The 22020-nt window shown below is 47.1% G+C and overlaps 18 non-coding genes across 18 annotated transcripts; all 18 read right to left on the bottom strand.

Moving 5' to 3' along the window:
- Positions 1 to 117: 117 nt before the first annotated feature.
- Positions 118 to 199, bottom strand: Trnas-gcu (transfer RNA serine (anticodon GCU)). The gene has a single exon. It is a non-coding gene; the product is annotated as a tRNA-Ser (tRNA).
- An 808-nt stretch (positions 200 to 1007) lies between these two features.
- Positions 1008 to 1089, bottom strand: Trnas-gcu (transfer RNA serine (anticodon GCU)). The gene has a single exon. It is a non-coding gene; the product is annotated as a tRNA-Ser (tRNA).
- An 808-nt stretch (positions 1090 to 1897) lies between these two features.
- Positions 1898 to 1979, bottom strand: Trnas-gcu (transfer RNA serine (anticodon GCU)). Its single transcript has one exon. It is a non-coding gene; the product is annotated as a tRNA-Ser (tRNA).
- Positions 1980 to 2787: 808 nt separating this feature from the next.
- Positions 2788 to 2869, bottom strand: Trnas-gcu (transfer RNA serine (anticodon GCU)). The gene has a single exon. It is a non-coding gene; the product is annotated as a tRNA-Ser (tRNA).
- Positions 2870 to 3692: 823 nt separating this feature from the next.
- On the bottom strand, positions 3693 to 3774 carry Trnas-gcu (transfer RNA serine (anticodon GCU)). The gene has a single exon. It is a non-coding gene; the product is annotated as a tRNA-Ser (tRNA).
- An 808-nt stretch (positions 3775 to 4582) lies between these two features.
- Trnas-gcu (transfer RNA serine (anticodon GCU)) lies at positions 4583 to 4664 on the bottom strand. Its single transcript has one exon. It is a non-coding gene; the product is annotated as a tRNA-Ser (tRNA).
- Positions 4665 to 11735: 7071 nt separating this feature from the next.
- Trnas-gcu (transfer RNA serine (anticodon GCU)) lies at positions 11736 to 11817 on the bottom strand. The gene has a single exon. It is a non-coding gene; the product is annotated as a tRNA-Ser (tRNA).
- Positions 11818 to 12640: 823 nt separating this feature from the next.
- On the bottom strand, positions 12641 to 12722 carry Trnas-gcu (transfer RNA serine (anticodon GCU)). Its single transcript has one exon. It is a non-coding gene; the product is annotated as a tRNA-Ser (tRNA).
- Positions 12723 to 13530: 808 nt separating this feature from the next.
- On the bottom strand, positions 13531 to 13612 carry Trnas-gcu (transfer RNA serine (anticodon GCU)). The gene has a single exon. It is a non-coding gene; the product is annotated as a tRNA-Ser (tRNA).
- An 808-nt stretch (positions 13613 to 14420) lies between these two features.
- Positions 14421 to 14502, bottom strand: Trnas-gcu (transfer RNA serine (anticodon GCU)). Its single transcript has one exon. It is a non-coding gene; the product is annotated as a tRNA-Ser (tRNA).
- An 823-nt stretch (positions 14503 to 15325) lies between these two features.
- Positions 15326 to 15407, bottom strand: Trnas-gcu (transfer RNA serine (anticodon GCU)). Its single transcript has one exon. It is a non-coding gene; the product is annotated as a tRNA-Ser (tRNA).
- An 808-nt stretch (positions 15408 to 16215) lies between these two features.
- Positions 16216 to 16297, bottom strand: Trnas-gcu (transfer RNA serine (anticodon GCU)). Its single transcript has one exon. It is a non-coding gene; the product is annotated as a tRNA-Ser (tRNA).
- An 823-nt stretch (positions 16298 to 17120) lies between these two features.
- Positions 17121 to 17202, bottom strand: Trnas-gcu (transfer RNA serine (anticodon GCU)). The gene has a single exon. It is a non-coding gene; the product is annotated as a tRNA-Ser (tRNA).
- Positions 17203 to 18010: 808 nt separating this feature from the next.
- On the bottom strand, positions 18011 to 18092 carry Trnas-gcu (transfer RNA serine (anticodon GCU)). Its single transcript has one exon. It is a non-coding gene; the product is annotated as a tRNA-Ser (tRNA).
- Positions 18093 to 18915: 823 nt separating this feature from the next.
- Positions 18916 to 18997, bottom strand: Trnas-gcu (transfer RNA serine (anticodon GCU)). The gene has a single exon. It is a non-coding gene; the product is annotated as a tRNA-Ser (tRNA).
- Positions 18998 to 19805: 808 nt separating this feature from the next.
- On the bottom strand, positions 19806 to 19887 carry Trnas-gcu (transfer RNA serine (anticodon GCU)). Its single transcript has one exon. It is a non-coding gene; the product is annotated as a tRNA-Ser (tRNA).
- Positions 19888 to 20695: 808 nt separating this feature from the next.
- Positions 20696 to 20777, bottom strand: Trnas-gcu (transfer RNA serine (anticodon GCU)). Its single transcript has one exon. It is a non-coding gene; the product is annotated as a tRNA-Ser (tRNA).
- Positions 20778 to 21585: 808 nt separating this feature from the next.
- Positions 21586 to 21667, bottom strand: Trnas-gcu (transfer RNA serine (anticodon GCU)). Its single transcript has one exon. It is a non-coding gene; the product is annotated as a tRNA-Ser (tRNA).
- Positions 21668 to 22020: the final 353 nt, after the last annotated feature.

Below are 22020 nucleotides of genomic sequence, written 5' to 3'. Positions count from 1 at the left end.
TTAGTTTCATATTTCTTGCTGATGTTATCTGCCACCTACACGTTCCACTGTTGCTACTGAGTAGCGTTTCGCATGTAGAAGGCGGGATCCGAAATGGATGCCTTACGTAAAATTCTTCGACGAGGATGGGATTCGAACCCACGCGTGCAGAGCACATTGGATTAGCAGTCCAACGCCTTAACCACTCGGCCACCTCGTCTGATGCTTCGGAATCTGAGTCCATCGCTAGACCTTTCGGAAAGAAGTCGTTTGTCGATTCGAAAACGCATCGTACTGTGGCTGGTGTTAACGCTGTAATGCCCTGCTGCAGTCCCACTCGTGAATCATTTAATGATGGCATCCGTCCACGTCGGTATCCGATCGGGGGAAAGTAGGCGGCCCACTTACTTACTGCAGAAATAAGCACCGAATCGTCGTGTAGCGTTGTCTAATGCAAATGAGAAATGTCCTGTGCATTCAGTATAACAATTACTGCAACGACGCGATTATCTTGATTCGCAACATTTATTTGTCACCTCTGTTGACCTCATCGCTGACGTTGCTTTCAAGTTTCTTACGAAGAGCAAACCACGTTCTTCCTAGCCGATTTGTGAGAGCAGAAGCTCCTGCAGTTGGCGATGGAGCCCGGCCCTATCAGATCGCTTCCGTATATGGCGGCCGAACGGAAAGCAAACTGTCGAAAGGCGACACTTGTGCTACAGTTGGGGGTATTATAGGCTCGATACGTTAAAATGACTGCGAGAAGTAAGCACTTAAATATGAATTAGAACGCACCCTTCCCAAACACCAGCAAGGTGCCAAACTTCGTTTCCTTTATAGGTCTTGAGATGATGTTTGATTCGAAAAGGCGTGCGCAATCGAATGTTGTTTCCTTCCATCTGGTAGGCGGTTTAGTTTCATATTTCTTGCTGATGTTATCTGCCACCTACACGTTCCACTGTTGCTACTGAGTAGCGTTTCGCATGTAGAAGGCGGGATCCGAAATGGATGCCTTACGTAAAATTCTTCGACGAGGATGGGATTCGAACCCACGCGTGCAGAGCACATTGGATTAGCAGTCCAACGCCTTAACCACTCGGCCACCTCGTCTGATGCTTCAGAATCTGAGTCCATCGCTAGACCTTTCGGAAAGAAGTCGTTTGTCGATTCGAAAACGCATCGTACTGTGGCTGGTGTTAACGCTGTAATGCCCTGCTGCAGTCCCACTCGTGAATCATTTAATGATGGCATCCGTCCACGTCGGTATCCGATCGGGGGAAAGTAGGCGGCCCACTTACTTACTGCAGAAATAAGCACCGAATCGTCGTGTAGCGTTGTCTAATGCAAATGAGAAATGTCCTGTGCATTCAGTATAACAATTACTGCAACGACGCGATTATCTTGATTCGCAACATTTATTTGTCACCTCTGTTGACCTCATCGCTGACGTTGCTTTCAAGTTTCTTACGAAGAGCAAACCACGTTCTTCCTAGCCGATTTGTGAGAGCAGAAGCTCCTGCAGTTGGCGATGGAGCCCGGCCCTATCAGATCGCTTCCGTATATGGCGGCCGAACGGAAAGCAAACTGTCGAAAGGCGACACTTGTGCTACAGTTGGGGGTATTATAGGCTCGATACGTTAAAATGACTGCGAGAAGTAAGCACTTAAATATGAATTAGAACGCACCCTTCCCAAACACCAGCAAGGTGCCAAACTTCGTTTCCTTTATAGGTCTTGAGATGATGTTTGATTCGAAAATGCGTGCGCAATCGAATGTTGTTTCCTTCCATCTGGTAGGCGGTTTAGTTTCATTTTTCTTGCTGATGTTATCTGCCACCTACACGTTCCACTGTTGCTACTGAGTAGCGTTTCGCATGTAGAAGGCGGGATCCGAAATGGATGCCTTACGTAAAATTCTTCGACGAGGATGGGATTCGAACCCACGCGTGCAGAGCACATTGGATTAGCAGTCCAACGCCTTAACCACTCGGCCACCTCGTCTGATGCTTCGGAATCTGAGTCCATCGCTAGACCTTTCGGAAAGAAGTCGTTTGTCGATTCGAAAACGCATCGTACTGTGGCTGGTGTTAACGCTGTAATGCCCTGCTGCAGTCCCACTCGTGAATCATTTAATGATGGCATCCGTCCACGTCGGTATCCGATCGGGGGAAAGTAGGCGGCCCACTTACTTACTGCAGAAATAAGCACCGAATCGTCGTGTAGCGTTGTCTAATGCAAATGAGAAATGTCCTGTGCATTCAGTATAACAATTACTGCAACGACGCGATTATCTTGATTCGCAACATTTATTTGTCACCTCTGTTGACCTCATCGCTGACGTTGCTTTCAAGTTTCTTACGAAGAGCAAACCACGTTCTTCCTAGCCGATTTGTGAGAGCAGAAGCTCCTGCAGTTGGCGATGGAGCCCGGCCCTATCAGATCGCTTCCGTATATGGCGGCCGAACGGAAAGCAAACTGTCGAAAGGCGACACTTGTGCTACAGTTGGGGGTATTATAGGCTCGATACGTTAAAATGACTGCGAGAAGTAAGCACTTAAATATGAATTAGAACGCACCCTTCCCAAACACCAGCAAGGTGCCAAACTTCGTTTCCTTTATAGGTCTTGAGATGATGTTTGATTCGAAAAGGCGTGCGCAATCGAATGTTGTTTCCTTCCATCTGGTAGGCGGTTTAGTTTCATATTTCTTGCTGATGTTATCTGCCACCTACACGTTCCACTGTTGCTACTGAGTAGCGTTTCGCATGTAGAAGGCGGGATCCGAAATGGATGCCTTACGTAAAATTCTTCGACGAGGATGGGATTCGAACCCACGCGTGCAGAGCACATTGGATTAGCAGTCCAACGCCTTAACCACTCGGCCACCTCGTCTGATGCTTCGGAATCTGAGTCCATCGCTAGACCTTTCGGAAAGAAGTCGTTTGTCGATTCGAAAACGCATCGTACTGTGGCTGGTGTTAACGCTGTAATGCCCTGCTGCAGTGCAGCTGACCAAGCTCCCAATCTTGAATCATTTAATGATGGCATCCGTCCACGTCGGTATCCGATCGGGGGAAAGTAGGCGGCCCACTTACTTACTGCAGAAATAAGCACCGAATCGTCGTGTAGCGTTGTCTAATGCAAATGAGAAATGTCCTGTGCATTCAGTATAACAATTACTGCAACGACGCGATTAATTTGATTCGCAACATTTATTTGTCACCTCTGTTGACCTCATCGCTGACGTTGCTTTCAAGTTTCTTACGAAGAGCAAACCACGTTCTTCCTAGCCGATTTGTGAGAGCAGAAGCTCCTGCAGTTGGCGATGGAGCCCGGCCCTATCAGATCGCTTCCGTATATGGCGGCCGAACGGAAAGCAAACTGTCGAAAGGCGACACTTGTGCTACAGTTGGGGGTATTATAGGCTCGATACGTTAAAATGACTGCGAGAAGTAAGCACTTAAATATGAATTAGAACGCACCCTTCCCAAACACCAGCAAGGTGCCAAACTTCGTTTCCTTTATAGGTCTTGAGATGATGTTTGATTCGAAAAGGCGTGCGCAATCGAATGTTGTTTCCTTCCATCTGGTAGGCGGTTTAGTTTCATATTTCTTGCTGATGTTATCTGCCACCTACACGTTCCACTGTTGCTACTGAGTAGCGTTTCGCATGTAGAAGGCGGGATCCGAAATGGATGCCTTACGTAAAATTCTTCGACGAGGATGGGATTCGAACCCACGCGTGCAGAGCACATTGGATTAGCAGTCCAACGCCTTAACCACTCGGCCACCTCGTCTGATGCTTCGGAATCTGAGTCCATCGCTAGACCTTTCGGAAAGAAGTCGTTTGTCGATTCGAAAACGCATCGTACTGTGGCTGGTGTTAACGCTGTAATGCCCTGCTGCAGTCCCACTCGTGAATCATTTAATGATGGCATCCGTCCACGTCGGTATCCGATCGGGGGAAAGTAGGCGGCCCACTTACTTACTGCAGAAATAAGCACCGAATCGTCGTGTAGCGTTGTCTAATGCAAATGAGAAATGTCCTGTGCATTCAGTATAACAATTACTGCAACGACGCGATTATCTTGATTCGCAACATTTATTTGTCACCTCTGTTGACCTCATCGCTGACGTTGCTTTCAAGTTTCTTACGAAGAGCAAACCACGTTCTTCCTAGCCGATTTGTGAGAGCAGAAGCTCCTGCAGTTGGCGATGGAGCCTGGCCCTATCAGATCGCTTCCGTATATGGCGGCCGAACGGAAAGCAAACTGTCGAAAGGCGACACTTGTGCTACAGTTGGGGGTATTATAGGCTCGATACGTTAAAATGACTGCGAGAAGTAAGCACTTAAATATGAATTAGAACGCACCCTTCCCAAACACCAGCAAGGTGCCAAACTTCGTTTCCTTTATAGGTCTTGAGATGATGTTTGATTCGAAAAGGCGTGCGCAATCGAATGTTGTTTCCTTCCATCTGGTAGGCGGTTTAGTTTCATATTTCTTGCTGATGTTATCTGCCACCTACACGTTCCACTGTTGCTACTGAGTAGCGTTTCGCATGTAGAAGGCGGGATCCGAAATGGATGCCTTACGTAAAATTCTTCGACGAGGATGGGATTCGAACCCACGCGTGCAGAGCACATTGGATTAGCAGTCCAACGCCTTAACCACTCGGCCACCTCGTCTGATGCTTCGGAATCTGAGTCCATCGCTAGACCTTTCGGAAAGAAGTCGTTTGTCGATTCGAAAACGCATCGTACTGTGGCTGGTGTTAACGCTGTAATGCCCTGCTGCAGTCCCACTCGTGAATCATTTAATGATGGCATCCGTCCACGTCGGTATCCGATCGGGGGAAAGTAGGCGGCCCACTTACTTACTGCAGAAATAAGCACCGAATCGTCGTGTAGCGTTGTCTAATGCAAATGAGAAATGTCCTGTGCATTCAGTATAACAATTACTGCAACGACGCGATTAATTTGATTCGCAACATTTATTTGTCACCTCTGTTGACCTCATCGCTGACGTTGCTTTCAAGTTTCTTACGAAGAGCAAACCACGTTCTTCCTAGCCGATTTGTGAGAGCAGAAGCTCCTGCAGTTGGCGATGGAGCCCGGCCCTATCAGATCGCTTCCGTATATGGCGGCCGAACGGAAAGCAAACTGTCGAAAGGCGACACTTGTGCTACAGTTGGGGGTATTATAGGCTCGATACGTTAAAATGACTGCGAGAAGTAAGCACTTAAATATGAATTAGAACGCACCCTTCCCAAACACCAGCAAGGTGCCAAACTTCGTTTCCTTTATAGGTCTTGAGATGATGTTTGATTCGAAAAGGCGTGCGCAATCGAATGTTGTTTCCTTCCATCTGGTAGGCGGTTTAGTTTCATATTTCTTGCTGATGTTATCTGCCACCTACACGTTCCACTGTTGCTACTGAGTAGCGTTTCGCATGTAGAAGGCGGGATCCGAAATGGATGCCTTACGTAAAATTCTTCGACGAGGATGGGATTCGAACCCACGCGTGCAGAGCACATTGGATTAGCAGTCCAACGCCTTAACCACTTTTTTTTTTTTTTTTTTTTATTTTTTTCCCAGGACTTTCTGCATGCGAAGCAGACACTCTACCACTTTTTTTTTTTTTTTTTTTTTGCACTTTTTTTTTTGACCAAAGCCTAGTTTTGTTTTTGTCATCACTGTGAGTGTAAAGTAAGGCGGTGTTATGACCAGCTCTTGCTTTGTTTCCGCTGAATCCAAAATATTTCTTTTTGCTTCTGTTACATTAAGGTCTTGATTAAAAAGTTAGCATAATTTTCTTTATAGTTACGAGTTTTCAGTAACTTGTGATGCTCGGTTAGCAGATAGATCCAAAAATCCTCTTTGCTTTTCTCTTCTTGCTTGAAGAGGTAATGCACTGTTGCAGCTTTCAGCCAGTGGACTGCGTTTCGCTTCGCGGTAGGAAAGGGTACATCATCCGGCGCCAAAAAGTCCGCCGGTGTTATTGCGTGAGGTGACGTTCGGAGGATAACCGCCAACTTCTGTCGTACATACAGCCATACATCTCGAACCCTGTCACACACGAAACGATGTTCTTCGTTATCAATTAAATTACACGTTTCACAAAGTGGCGAGGCTGCGAGGTGGATCGTATGAAGTTTAGAGTTAGTTGCAAATTTCCTGTTGACAGCGAAGTACCATGTTGCTTTCAGGTCGGTAGCTATAGTACGGTTATGAATATTGTCCCATATCACTTTCCAGTTATAACATGGGTATTTGTGTTCTATTTTATTTTTCTTCTTCTCTGCCATCAAATTGCCATATATTTCTTTTACGTTGTTCATATCGTTTTCCGGAATTCGTGAATGTAGATAGCTATATTCGATTAAAAACCATCGCAAATGGTAAAGTGCGCTCGGAATATGCTGCACATTAATAGGTGGTGAGAGGTCATCTGGAGCTATTTCTGTTAGAAGGTGTGCAGCGAGACAACTGCTTGATTGTCTCCATTGCCGAAACGTATTGCAGATGTACAGAGCATGGGACTTTTTTGTAACATCCGTTAAGTTTAAGCCTCCGTTTTTAGTGGCGAGTGTCAGCGTGTCATATTGGATTTTAAATATGTGACCACGGCTCACAAAATAGCCTCTTGCCGACATAATTTGTTTGGCAATGACGGCGGGCACTGGCAAAACCTGTGCGATATAATTGACTTTGGAAGTAATGGAGACGTTCGCGAGAGACACTCGCTGAATTTCATTTAGCTGCCTAATACTGTGTGTCCGTACACTAGCACGTATGGTAGTTAATACTTTTCTGTAGTTGGTCGCAATAGTTTGACGTATATTTTTTCGAAAATCAACGCCGAGACACTTCAAGGCCGTGAGCTCGCGTAACGGACCTTGGGAGCGCATGCCAATGCCACGTCCTATATTGAATATGCCGGACTTGGTTTTGTTCAACTTTGCGGCCGACGCTTTTTCGTATTTGTCAATTATTTGCATCGCCGTCTCGATTTCTGCCATATTCATAACAAGAAATCCAACATCATCCGCATAAACTTGACAAAGTATTTTGTTTCCTCGTATTTGTAATCCTTGTAACCGCTGAGTCAAGGTAGCGAGTAAGGGTTCGATGGCCAAGGCAAAAAGTGCCATGGACAACGGACAACCTTGCCTGACGGAACTGGCGATCTCTATTGGCCGGCTAGGCTGCCCATTGATGATTATCCGTGAGGAATTATTCTTGACCAAACGCCGTATGACTTCAACGAATCTCGGCGGAAAGCCCATTGCATCCATCGTTGTCAGGAGGTAAGAGTGGCTGATCCTGTCGAAGGCTTTATCAAAATCTAACGACACGATGGCACATTGTAGTCGGCACACTTCCGCTATGGAAATTATGTCGCGGTAGTTGGCCAATGTCTGTTGAATTCGTCTACCCTTGCCCACACTAGACTGATACGGTCCGGTAACACTGGTCATTACATGTTGAAGTCTGTGGGCTAAGAGCCGCGTAAAAATTTTATAATCACTGTTCAGCAGCGTGATTGGTCTCAAGTTTCCAATTTTCTTGCCAGCCGAGAATTTTTTGGTTAACACTATGATCCCTTCTCGAAAATCTTTTGGTATCTCCTGACTGAGTGTCAGCAGTTCATTACAGATGCCTGTAAGTCTATGTCGGATATGGTTCCAAAAGACTTGATAAAACTCTGCTGGTATTCCGTCGGCTCCAGGGGATTTATTTTTTGCACTTTTATAAACAGCATACTCTACATCGTCTTCGGTTGCCTCTGCAATTAGAGCGTCCGCGGACGCGGTACTAACTCTTCCTTGCAGGTTGGCCAGTAAAGCATCCTGTGCTTGTTCGTCTACTACTTTAGCTGAAAACAAGTTGTCGAAATGGGTTACGATTGCCGCTTTTATTTCGTTATGCATTGTGAAGGTGGTTCCATTCTCAGTTTGGAGCTCCGTCAGTATTTTGCGGAATCCTCTGTTAGTTTCACGAATCACGTGATAGACCGAAGTAGCTTCTTGTTGTGCTATAGTCTCTGCTCTTGACCGTATCTGGTAACCTTCAAGCTGTTGTCTCCGTAACGTCAGTATTTTTGCCTGGACTTTTTTAATTCGTTCATGGTGCCCAATAGCTGATGCACCTTGCTGGTAAAGTTCTCGGAGACAGTGAAAGTAAAATTCCATTGTTCGTTTATGCCAAAAGCTCTTCTCCCGGGAGTAGTTGATGAAACATCTACGGATCCGTGGTTTGGCGCATTTAAGCCACCAATCCATGGTCGAGGTGTAGGAGGCAAGTTTGGACTCACAGTCTCTCCACGTGGTGAGAAAGGCTTCGTGACAGGCAGGGTCTTTTAAGTGTGAAACATTAAGTTTCCACAGCCCTTTATAGCGACATGTTCCTTGTCGTTCCATATTTAATGTGCAGATATATGCAGCGTGGTCCGAAAAAACGGTCGGCCAAACTTCAGATTGCAGAATGCGGTGTTTCAGATTGGGTGAGACGTATATCCGATCTAACCGGCTTGCTGAATGATTAGTGAGGTGAGTAAAGCCAGGTGTAGCTCCGTGCTTGTGCTCCCACGAATCAGTTAAACGGAGGTCAGTGACGATCCGTTCCAGTTCTGGCGATTTGTTAAAGTTCGGAGTTTGGTCTGCGGCATGAAGTACACTATTAAAGTCACCTCCAAGGATGGTATGGCTGCAGCGTACACCAAACAATGGAACAATTCCTTCCTTAAAAAACTGTGCTCGTTGGCGACGATTGGTAGAACCAGAGGGGGCATAGACATTAATGATCCTCGTGGTCTGGAAGGTGCCGGCAATACCTCTGCCGTTAGGCAGTTTGTCTACGTCCTTAATTATGATGCCCTCTTTGAAAATAAATGCAGTACCCAAGTCACATCCGATTCCAGGATTAACTATAGCATTATACCCTTGTATGAAGTCAAGTTTAATGTTTGCTACTTCTTGTAATAACAATATGTCCACATCAGAGGCATATAGGAAATCTCTTAAATTTTGTACATTAAAGACGCTACATATTTTGTTGACATTCAGCGTGGCGATCCTATAGGCCTGCAACGGAACTACGTTCGCCAAAACGGGAGTACCTTTAGGAAAAACTCAAACAACAAGTCACATCGAAAAAACATCAAGAAATCTGATCTGTTAGACATACGGACACTAGTCAGTAAACTGTTCAATTTAGAAATATTCACGGCTCGGGAAGGGATCAGTCGGCTTCTCTTTGTCTGGGGCAGTATCTGCCGTGGAGTTAACAGTCATAATGATGTCATCTTGTTTGGTGGCAATCGTGGCGACTGTAACGGTTCCTGTGGTGTCCATAATTGCTTCCTCCGCGGTAGTTTCGTCGACATCGTCGGCCCACGAAGTCGACCGATCTCTCATAGGCTCGTCATTCAGTGTTGCACTATGGGCAGGTAGATTCTGGTGACCTGTATCGTCGGGTCGAGAAACTGCTACGCCATCTATATGCAAACCGACAGAACCGGAGACCTTGCCCAGGACCAATGGGTCTTCGTTAGATGACTGCTGATTACATGTCAAGGTCTCAGATGTAGACGGACGTACTTTTCCCTCTATTTGCTTCGCCCGTTCACGCAGTTGTGGTGCAGACTGTTCTGCACCTTGGCGCGCGATCCTCCGTTTTTTAGATTTCTTGGGAGAGGCGCCTCGTTGTGGACTTTGGTCAGTACCTGAAGAAGCCTCCGGTTGCGAAGTCGCACTACTAGAAGTGGTCGTTGCCAGGTCTGTTGTCATAGCTCCTGAGAGGCGGTGGTCAGTTGCTGAAGAAGCTTCAGGATACGGAGTAGCACCACCAGAAGCCAGGTCTGTTTCCCTGGCACCTGGTAGGCTTCCGACATCTAAAGAAGTGTCAGGATGCAGAGGAGCATGACTCGAGGCGACCGAGGCCGCGTCCGTATCCATTGCCTCATTGTGCGGTTCCACAGTGACAACGGCAGGAGCAGCTACTTCTTCCGAGGGGGATTGGTGTTCTACAGATGTTACACTTGAGTCGGTCGGTATGTCGGTCGCTTGTAGGTCGTTATTCGTAGTAACTTCGGGGGGCACAGTACCACCTGCAAGACCGCGCGTCACGGCGACGTACGACAGGGGCAGTGTTGACATAGCAGATGGCCTAGAAGCATCGCCCGCAGGCAGCTGCGCCACCCGCCTTTGAAGACATTCAGCACGAACGTGGCCTGGTAAGTTGCAAGCAGCACATGTTTTCGGTTGATCATCGTACATCACAACAGCCCTATAGCCGCAGACGTTTATAAATGACGGAATGTGTTTCTGCAATTCGACTTTTAATTGGCGCACACCATTCAAAACAGGGAATTTGTGTGCAGCAGACCACCGTTCGGCAATATTACTCAAAACTTTACCGTAAGGAGAAATAACAGCATTTATCTGGCCACATGTTATTTCAAAGGGAAGTTCAAAGACGCGTACGGTTCGAATACCTAGACCAGCATGTGCAACGAGAACCTCCCCAACATTGCCATCAGAATGTTTAAATTTCATGACGCCACCACAGGATTGAACTATTCTGTCACACAATTCCGAACTGGCAAGTTTGACAAAAACCACACTATTCATAATCGAAAAATGGATACCGACAATATCATCAATTCCAATGTGAACATCATCTTCTAACCACTGTTCCACATCAAAAGATTTCGGTCGAGCAAAGTTGCGATCAAACGTAAATTTCAGTGTGTCTTTTCGTTGTGGTTGAGACATCTCTTAATGCGCTACCATGGCCACAAAACACTATAGACAACGACGCGCTGCAGCAAGAGCAGAGGCTTACCACGCGGAGCTAACGCAACGCAGCGCACAGCACGGCACGTCCGACCTCCAGCGCAGCCGCCGGCTGACTGTTCACTCGGCCACCTCGTCTGATGCTTCGGAATCTGAGTCCATCGCTAGACCTTTCGGAAAGAAGTCGTTTGTCGATTCGAAAACGCATCGTACTGTGGCTGGTGTTAACGCTGTAATGCCCTGCTGCAGTGCAGCTGACCAAGCTCCCAATCTTGAATCATTTAATGATGGCATCCGTCCACGTCGGTATCCGATCGGGGGAAAGTAGGCGGCCCACTTACTTACTGCAGAAATAAGCACCGAATCGTCGTGTAGCGTTGTCTAATGCAAATGAGAAATGTCCTGTGCATTCAGTATAACAATTACTGCAACGACGCGATTAATTTGATTCGCAACATTTATTTGTCACCTCTGTTGATCTCATCGCTGACGTTGCTTTCAAGTTTCTTACGAAGAGCAAACCACGTTCTTCCTAGCCGATTTGTGAGAGCAGAAGCTCCTGCAGTTGGCGATGGAGCCCGGCCCTATCAGATCGCTTCCGTATATGGCGGCCGAACGGAAAGCAAACTGTCGAAAGGCGACACTTGTGCTACAGTTGGGGGTATTATAGGCTCGATACGTTAAAATGACTGCGAGAAGTAAGCACTTAAATATGAATTAGAACGCACCCTTCCCAAACACCAGCAAGGTGCCAAACTTCGTTTCCTTTATAGGTCTTGAGATGATGTTTGATTCGAAAAGGCGTGCGCAATCGAATGTTGTTTCCTTCCATCTGGTAGGCGGTTTAGTTTCATATTTCTTGCTGATGTTATCTGCCACCTACACGTTCCACTGTTGCTACTGAGTAGCGTTTCGCATGTAGAAGGCGGGATCCGAAATGGATGCCTTACGTAAAATTCTTCGACGAGGATGGGATTCGAACCCACGCGTGCAGAGCACATTGGATTAGCAGTCCAACGCCTTAACCACTCGGCCACCTCGTCTGATGCTTCGGAATCTGAGTCCATCGCTAGACCTTTCGGAAAGAAGTCGTTTGTCGATTCGAAAACGCATCGTACTGTGGCTGGTGTTAACGCTGTAATGCCCTGCTGCAGTGCAGCTGACCAAGCTCCCAATCTTGAATCATTTAATGATGGCATCCGTCCACGTCGGTATCCGATCGGGGGAAAGTAGGCGGCCCACTTACTTACTGCAGAAATAAGCACCGAATCGTCGTGTAGCGTTGTCTAATGCAAATGAGAAATGTCCTGTGCATTCAGTATAACAATTACTGCAACGACGCGATTAATTTGATTCGCAACATTTATTTGTCACCTCTGTTGACCTCATCGCTGACGTTGCTTTCAAGTTTCTTACGAAGAGCAAACCACGTTCTTCCTAGCCGATTTGTGAGAGCAGAAGCTCCTGCAGTTGGCGATGGAGCCCGGCCCTATCAGATCGCTTCCGTATATGGCGGCCGAACGGAAAGCAAACTGTCGAAAGGCGACACTTGTGCTACAGTTGGGGGTATTATAGGCTCGATACGTTAAAATGACTGCGAGAAGTAAGCACTTAAATATGAATTAGAACGCACCCTTCCCAAACACCAGCAAGGTGCCAAACTTCGTTTCCTTTATAGGTCTTGAGATGATGTTTGATTCGAAAAGGCGTGCGCAATCGAATGTTGTTTCCTTCCATCTGGTAGGCGGTTTAGTTTCATATTTCTTGCTGATGTTATCTGCCACCTACACGTTCCACTGTTGCTACTGAGTAGCGTTTCGCATGTAGAAGGCGGGATCCGAAATGGATGCCTTACGTAAAATTCTTCGACGAGGATGGGATTCGAACCCACGCGTGCAGAGCACATTGGATTAGCAGTCCAACGCCTTAACCACTCGGCCACCTCGTCTGATGCTTCGGAATCTGAGTCCATCGCTAGACCTTTCGGAAAGAAGTCGTTTGTCGATTCGAAAACGCATCGTACTGTGGCTGGTGTTAACGCTGTAATGCCCTGCTGCAGTCCCACTCGTGAATCATTTAATGATGGCATCCGTCCACGTCGGTATCCGATCGGGGGAAAGTAGGCGGCCCACTTACTTACTGCAGAAATAAGCACCGAATCGTCGTGTAGCGTTGTCTAATGCAAATGAGAAATGTCCTGTGCATTCAGTATAACAATTACTGCAACGACGCGATTATCTTGATTCGCAACATTTATTTGTCACCTCTGTTGACCTCATCGCTGACGTTGCTTTCAAGTTTCTTACGAAGAGCAAACCACGTTCTTCCTAGCCGATTTGTGAGAGCAGAAGCTCCTGCAGTTGGCGATGGAGCCCGGCCCTATCAGATCGCTTCCGTATATGGCGGCCGAACGGAAAGCAAACTGTCGAAAGGCGACACTTGTGCTACAGTTGGGGGTATTATAGGCTCGATACGTTAAAATGACTGCGAGAAGTAAGCACTTAAATATGAATTAGAACGCACCCTTCCCAAACACCAGCAAGGTGCCAAACTTCGTTTCCTTTATAGGTCTTGAGATGATGTTTGATTCGAAAAGGCGTGCGCAATCGAATGTTGTTTCCTTCCATCTGGTAGGCGGTTTAGTTTCATTTTTCTTGCTGATGTTATCTGCCACCTACACGTTCCACTGTTGCTACTGAGTAGCGTTTCGCATGTAGAAGGCGGGATCCGAAATGGATGCCTTACGTAAAATTCTTCGACGAGGATGGGATTCGAACCCACGCGTGCAGAGCACATTGGATTAGCAGTCCAACGCCTTAACCACTCGGCCACCTCGTCTGATGCTTCGGAATCTGAGTCCATCGCTAGACCTTTCGGAAAGAAGTCGTTTGTCGATTCGAAAACGCATCGTACTGTGGCTGGTGTTAACGCTGTAATGCCCTGCTGCAGTCCCACTCGTGAATCATTTAATGATGGCATCCGTCCACGTCGGTATCCGATCGGGGGAAAGTAGGCGGCCCACTTACTTACTGCAGAAATAAGCACCGAATCGTCGTGTAGCGTTGTCTAATGCAAATGAGAAATGTCCTGTGCATTCAGTATAACAATTACTGCAACGACGCGATTATCTTGATTCGCAACATTTATTTGTCACCTCTGTTGACCTCATCGCTGACGTTGCTTTCAAGTTTCTTACGAAGAGCAAACCACGTTCTTCCTAGCCGATTTGTGAGAGCAGAAGCTCCTGCAGTTGGCGATGGAGCCCGGCCCTATCAGATCGCTTCCGTATATGGCGGCCGAACGGAAAGCAAACTGTCGAAAGGCGACACTTGTGCTACAGTTGGGGGTATTATAGGCTCGATACGTTAAAATGACTGCGAGAAGTAAGCACTTAAATATGAATTAGAACGCACCCTTCCCAAACACCAGCAAGGTGCCAAACTTCGTTTCCTTTATAGGTCTTGAGATGATGTTTGATTCGAAAAGGCGTGCGCAATCGAATGTTGTTTCCTTCCATCTGGTAGGCGGTTTAGTTTCATATTTCTTGCTGATGTTATCTGCCACCTACACGTTCCACTGTTGCTACTGAGTAGCGTTTCGCATGTAGAAGGCGGGATCCGAAATGGATGCCTTACGTAAAATTCTTCGACGAGGATGGGATTCGAACCCACGCGTGCAGAGCACATTGGATTAGCAGTCCAACGCCTTAACCACTCGGCCACCTCGTCTGATGCTTCGGAATCTGAGTCCATCGCTAGACCTTTCGGAAAGAAGTCGTTTGTCGATTCGAAAACGCATCGTACTGTGGCTGGTGTTAACGCTGTAATGCCCTGCTGCAGTGCAGCTGACCAAGCTCCCAATCTTGAATCATTTAATGATGGCATCCGTCCACGTCGGTATCCGATCGGGGGAAAGTAGGCGGCCCACTTACTTACTGCAGAAATAAGCACCGAATCGTCGTGTAGCGTTGTCTAATGCAAATGAGAAATGTCCTGTGCATTCAGTATAACAATTACTGCAACGACGCGATTAATTTGATTCGCAACATTTATTTGTCACCTCTGTTGACCTCATCGCTGACGTTGCTTTCAAGTTTCTTACGAAGAGCAAACCACGTTCTTCCTAGCCGATTTGTGAGAGCAGAAGCTCCTGCAGTTGGCGATGGAGCCCGGCCCTATCAGATCGCTTCCGTATATGGCGGCCGAACGGAAAGCAAACTGTCGAAAGGCGACACTTGTGCTACAGTTGGGGGTATTATAGGCTCGATACGTTAAAATGACTGCGAGAAGTAAGCACTTAAATATGAATTAGAACGCACCCTTCCCAAACACCAGCAAGGTGCCAAACTTCGTTTCCTTTATAGGTCTTGAGATGATGTTTGATTCGAAAAGGCGTGCGCAATCGAATGTTGTTTCCTTCCATCTGGTAGGCGGTTTAGTTTCATATTTCTTGCTGATGTTATCTGCCACCTACACGTTCCACTGTTGCTACTGAGTAGCGTTTCGCATGTAGAAGGCGGGATCCGAAATGGATGCCTTACGTAAAATTCTTCGACGAGGATGGGATTCGAACCCACGCGTGCAGAGCACATTGGATTAGCAGTCCAACGCCTTAACCACTCGGCCACCTCGTCTGATGCTTCGGAATCTGAGTCCATCGCTAGACCTTTCGGAAAGAAGTCGTTTGTCGATTCGAAAACGCATCGTACTGTGGCTGGTGTTAACGCTGTAATGCCCTGCTGCAGTCCCACTCGTGAATCATTTAATGATGGCATCCGTCCACGTCGGTATCCGATCGGGGGAAAGTAGGCGGCCCACTTACTTACTGCAGAAATAAGCACCGAATCGTCGTGTAGCGTTGTCTAATGCAAATGAGAAATGTCCTGTGCATTCAGTATAACAATTACTGCAACGACGCGATTATCTTGATTCGCAACATTTATTTGTCACCTCTGTTGACCTCATCGCTGACGTTGCTTTCAAGTTTCTTACGAAGAGCAAACCACGTTCTTCCTAGCCGATTTGTGAGAGCAGAAGCTCCTGCAGTTGGCGATGGAGCCCGGCCCTATCAGATCGCTTCCGTATATGGCGGCCGAACGGAAAGCAAACTGTCGAAAGGCGACACTTGTGCTACAGTTGGGGGTATTATAGGCTCGATACGTTAAAATGACTGCGAGAAGTAAGCACTTAAATATGAATTAGAACGCACCCTTCCCAAACACCAGCAAGGTGCCAAACTTCGTTTCCTTTATAGGTCTTGAGATGATGTTTGATTCGAAAAGGCGTGCGCAATCGAATGTTGTTTCCTTCCATCTGGTAGGCGGTTTAGTTTCATATTTCTTGCTGATGTTATCTGCCACCTACACGTTCCACTGTTGCTACTGAGTAGCGTTTCGCATGTAGAAGGCGGGATCCGAAATGGATGCCTTACGTAAAATTCTTCGACGAGGATGGGATTCGAACCCACGCGTGCAGAGCACATTGGATTAGCAGTCCAACGCCTTAACCACTCGGCCACCTCGTCTGATGCTTCGGAATCTGAGTCCATCGCTAGACCTTTCGGAAAGAAGTCGTTTGTCGATTCGAAAACGCATCGTACTGTGGCTGGTGTTAACGCTGTAATGCCCTGCTGCAGTGCAGCTGACCAAGCTCCCAATCTTGAATCATTTAATGATGGCATCCGTCCACGTCGGTATCCGATCGGGGGAAAGTAGGCGGCCCACTTACTTACTGCAGAAATAAGCACCGAATCGTCGTGTAGCGTTGTCTAATGCAAATGAGAAATGTCCTGTGCATTCAGTATAACAATTACTGCAACGACGCGATTAATTTGATTCGCAACATTTATTTGTCACCTCTGTTGACCTCATCGCTGACGTTGCTTTCAAGTTTCTTACGAAGAGCAAACCACGTTCTTCCTAGCCGATTTGTGAGAGCAGAAGCTCCTGCAGTTGGCGATGGAGCCCGGCCCTATCAGATCGCTTCCGTATATGGCGGCCGAACGGAAAGCAAACTGTCGAAAGGCGACACTTGTGCTACAGTTGGGGGTATTATAGGCTCGATACGTTAAAATGACTGCGAGAAGTAAGCACTTAAATATGAATTAGAACGCACCCTTCCCAAACACCAGCAAGGTGCCAAACTTCGTTTCCTTTATAGGTCTTGAGATGATGTTTGATTCGAAAAGGCGTGCGCAATCGAATGTTGTTTCCTTCCATCTGGTAGGCGGTTTAGTTTCATATTTCTTGCTGATGTTATCTGCCACCTACACGTTCCACTGTTGCTACTGAGTAGCGTTTCGCATGTAGAAGGCGGGATCCGAAATGGATGCCTTACGTAAAATTCTTCGACGAGGATGGGATTCGAACCCACGCGTGCAGAGCACATTGGATTAGCAGTCCAACGCCTTAACCACTCGGCCACCTCGTCTGATGCTTCGGAATCTGAGTCCATCGCTAGACCTTTCGGAAAGAAGTCGTTTGTCGATTCGAAAACGCATCGTACTGTGGCTGGTGTTAACGCTGTAATGCCCTGCTGCAGTCCCACTCGTGAATCATTTAATGATGGCATCCGTCCACGTCGGTATCCGATCGGGGGAAAGTAGGCGGCCCACTTACTTACTGCAGAAATAAGCACCGAATCGTCGTGTAGCGTTGTCTAATGCAAATGAGAAATGTCCTGTGCATTCAGTATAACAATTACTGCAACGACGCGATTATCTTGATTCGCAACATTTATTTGTCACCTCTGTTGACCTCATCGCTGACGTTGCTTTCAAGTTTCTTACGAAGAGCAAACCACGTTCTTCCTAGCCGATTTGTGAGAGCAGAAGCTCCTGCAGTTGGCGATGGAGCCCGGCCCTATCAGATCGCTTCCGTATATGGCGGCCGAACGGAAAGCAAACTGTCGAAAGGCGACACTTGTGCTACAGTTGGGGGTATTATAGGCTCGATACGTTAAAATGACTGCGAGAAGTAAGCACTTAAATATGAATTAGAACGCACCCTTCCCAAACACCAGCAAGGTGCCAAACTTCGTTTCCTTTATAGGTCTTGAGATGATGTTTGATTCGAAAAGGCGTGCGCAATCGAATGTTGTTTCCTTCCATCTGGTAGGCGGTTTAGTTTCATATTTCTTGCTGATGTTATCTGCCACCTACACGTTCCACTGTTGCTACTGAGTAGCGTTTCGCATGTAGAAGGCGGGATCCGAAATGGATGCCTTACGTAAAATTCTTCGACGAGGATGGGATTCGAACCCACGCGTGCAGAGCACATTGGATTAGCAGTCCAACGCCTTAACCACTCGGCCACCTCGTCTGATGCTTCGGAATCTGAGTCCATCGCTAGACCTTTCGGAAAGAAGTCGTTTGTCGATTCGAAAACGCATCGTACTGTGGCTGGTGTTAACGCTGTAATGCCCTGCTGCAGTGCAGCTGACCAAGCTCCCAATCTTGAATCATTTAATGATGGCATCCGTCCACGTCGGTATCCGATCGGGGGAAAGTAGGCGGCCCACTTACTTACTGCAGAAATAAGCACCGAATCGTCGTGTAGCGTTGTCTAATGCAAATGAGAAATGTCCTGTGCATTCAGTATAACAATTACTGCAACGACGCGATTAATTTGATTCGCAACATTTATTTGTCACCTCTGTTGACCTCATCGCTGACGTTGCTTTCAAGTTTCTTACGAAGAGCAAACCACGTTCTTCCTAGCCGATTTGTGAGAGCAGAAGCTCCTGCAGTTGGCGATGGAGCCCGGCCCTATCAGATCGCTTCCGTATATGGCGGCCGAACGGAAAGCAAACTGTCGAAAGGCGACACTTGTGCTACAGTTGGGGGTATTATAGGCTCGATACGTTAAAATGACTGCGAGAAGTAAGCACTTAAATATGAATTAGAACGCACCCTTCCCAAACACCAGCAAGGTGCCAAACTTCGTTTCCTTTATAGGTCTTGAGATGATGTTTGATTCGAAAAGGCGTGCGCAATCGAATGTTGTTTCCTTCCATCTGGTAGGCGGTTTAGTTTCATATTTCTTGCTGATGTTATCTGCCACCTACACGTTCCACTGTTGCTACTGAGTAGCGTTTCGCATGTAGAAGGCGGGATCCGAAATGGATGCCTTACGTAAAATTCTTCGACGAGGATGGGATTCGAACCCACGCGTGCAGAGCACATTGGATTAGCAGTCCAACGCCTTAACCACTCGGCCACCTCGTCTGATGCTTCGGAATCTGAGTCCATCGCTAGACCTTTCGGAAAGAAGTCGTTTGTCGATTCGAAAACGCATCGTACTGTGGCTGGTGTTAACGCTGTAATGCCCTGCTGCAGTCCCACTCGTGAATCATTTAATGATGGCATCCGTCCACGTCGGTATCCGATCGGGGGAAAGTAGGCGGCCCACTTACTTACTGCAGAAATAAGCACCGAATCGTCGTGTAGCGTTGTCTAATGCAAATGAGAAATGTCCTGTGCATTCAGTATAACAATTACTGCAACGACGCGATTAATTTGATTCGCAACATTTATTTGTCACCTCTGTTGACCTCATCGCTGACGTTGCTTTCAAGTTTCTTACGAAGAGCAAACCACGTTCTTCCTAGCCGATTTGTGAGAGCAGAAGCTCCTGCAGTTGGCGATGGAGCCCGGCCCTATCAGATCGCTTCCGTATATGGCGGCCGAACGGAAAGCAAACTGTCGAAAGGCGACACTTGTGCTACAGTTGGGGGTATTATAGGCTCGATACGTTAAAATGACTGCGAGAAGTAAGCACTTAAATATGAATTAGAACGCACCCTTCCCAAACACCAGCAAGGTGCCAAACTTCGTTTCCTTTATAGGTCTTGAGATGATGTTTGATTCGAAAAGGCGTGCGCAATCGAATGTTGTTTCCTTCCATCTGGTAGGCGGTTTAGTTTCATATTTCTTGCTGATGTTATCTGCCACCTACACGTTCCACTGTTGCTACTGAGTAGCGTTTCGCAAGTAGAAGGCGGGATCCGAAATGGATGCCTTACGTAAAATTCTTCGACGAGGATGGGATTCGAACCCACGCGTGCAGAGCACATTGGATTAGCAGTCCAACGCCTTAACCACTCGGCCACCTCGTCTGATGCTTCGGAATCTGAGTCCATCGCTAGACCTTTCGGAAAGAAGTCGTTTGTCGATTCGAAAACGCATCGTACTGTGGCTGGTGTTAACGCTGTAATGCCCTGCTGCAGTCCCACTCGTGAATCATTTAATGATGGCATCCGTCCACGTCGGTATCCGATCGGGGGAAAGTAGGCGGCCCACTTACTTACTGCAGAAATAAGCACCGAATCGTCGTGTAGCGTTGTCTAATGCAAATGAGAAATGTCCTGTGCATTCAGTATAACAATTACTGCAACGACGCGATTATCTTGATTCGCAACATTTATTTGTCACCTCTGTTGACCTCATCGCTGACGTTGCTTTCAAGTTTCTTACGAAGAGCAAACCACGTTCTTCCTAGCCGATTTGTGAGAGCAGAAGCTCCTGCAGTTGGCGATGGAGCCCGGCCCTATCAGATCGCTTCCGTATATGGCGGCCGAACGGAAAGCAAACTGTCGAAAGGCGACAGTTGTGCTACAGTTGGGGGTATTATAGGCTCGATACGTTAAAATGACTGCGAGAAGTAAGCACTTAAATATGAATTAGAACGCACCCTTCCCAAACACCAGCAAGGTGCCAAACTTCGTTTCCTTTATAGGTCTTGAGATGATGTTTGATTCGAAAAGGCGTGCGCAATCGAATGTTGTTTCCTTCCATCTGGTAGGCGGTTTAGTTTCATATTTCTTGCTGATGTTATCTGCCACCTACACGTTCCACTGTTGCTACTGAGTAGCGTTTCGCATGTAGAAGGCGGGATCCGAAATGGATGCCTTACGTAAAATTCTTCGACGAGGATGGGATTCGAACCCACGCGTGCGGAGCACATTGGATTAGCAGTCCAACGCCTTAACCACTCGGCCACCTCGTCTGATGCTTCGGAATCTGAGTCCATCGCTAGACCTTTCGGAAAGAAGTCGTTTGTCGATTCGAAAACGCATCGTACTGTGGCTGGTGTTAACGCTGTAATGCCCTGCTGCAGTCCCACTCGTGAATCATTTAATGATGGCATCCGTCCACGTCGGTATCCGATCGGGGGAAAGTAGGCGGCCCACTTACTTACTGCAGAAATAAGCACCGAATCGTCGTGTAGCGTTGTCTAATGCAAATGAGAAATGTCCTGTGCATTCAGTATAACAATTACTGCAACGACGCGATTATCTTGATTCGCAACATTTATTTGTCACCTCTGTTGACCTCATCGCTGACGTTGCTTTCAAGTTTCTTACGAAGAGCAAACCACGTTCTTCCTAGCCGATTTGTGAGAGCAGAAGCTCCTGCAGTTGGCGATGGAGCCCGGCCCTATCAGATCGCTTCCGTATATGGCGGCCGAACGGAAAGCAAACTGTCGAAAGGCGACAGTTGTGCTACAGTTGGGGGTATTATAGGCTCGATACGTTAAAATGACTGCGAGAAGTAAGCACTTAAATATGAATTAGAACGCACCCTTCCCAAACACCAGCAAGGTGCCAAACTTCGTTTCCTTTATAGGTCTTGAGATGATGTTTGATTCGAAAAGGCGTGCGCAATCGAATGTTGTTTCCTTCCATCTGGTAGGCGGTTTAGTTTCATATTTCTTGCTGATGTTATCTGCCACCTACACGTTCCACTGTTGCTACTGAGTAGCGTTTCGCATGTAGAAGGCGGGATCCGAAATGGATGCCTTACGTAAAATTCTTCGACGAGGATGGGATTCGAACCCACGCGTGCAGAGCACATTGGATTAGCAGTCCAACGCCTTAACCACTCGGCCACCTCGTCTGATGCTTCGGAATCTGAGTCCATCGCTAGACCTTTCGGAAAGAAGTCGTTTGTCGATTCGAAAACGCATCGTACTGTGGCTGGTGTTAACGCTGTAATGCCCTGCTGCAGTGCAGCTGACCAAGCTCCCAATCTTGAATCATTTAATGATGGCATCCGTCCACGTCGGTATCCGATCGGGGGAAAGTAGGCGGCCCACTTACTTACTGCAGAAATAAGCACCGAATCGTCGTGTAGCGTTGTCTAATGCAAATGAGAAATGTCCTGTGCATTCAGTATAACAATTACTGCAACGACGCGATTAATTTGATTCGCAACATTTATTTGTCACCTCTGTTGACCTCATCGCTGAC

Source organism: Schistocerca nitens, chromosome 2 (assembly GCF_023898315.1).
Source record: "Schistocerca nitens isolate TAMUIC-IGC-003100 chromosome 2, iqSchNite1.1, whole genome shotgun sequence".
NCBI classification, from domain to species: Eukaryota; Metazoa; Arthropoda; class Insecta; order Orthoptera; family Acrididae; genus Schistocerca; species Schistocerca nitens.
The sequence above is the reverse complement of the archived record's forward strand: the minus strand, read 5'-3'. Positions and strand labels throughout refer to the sequence as shown.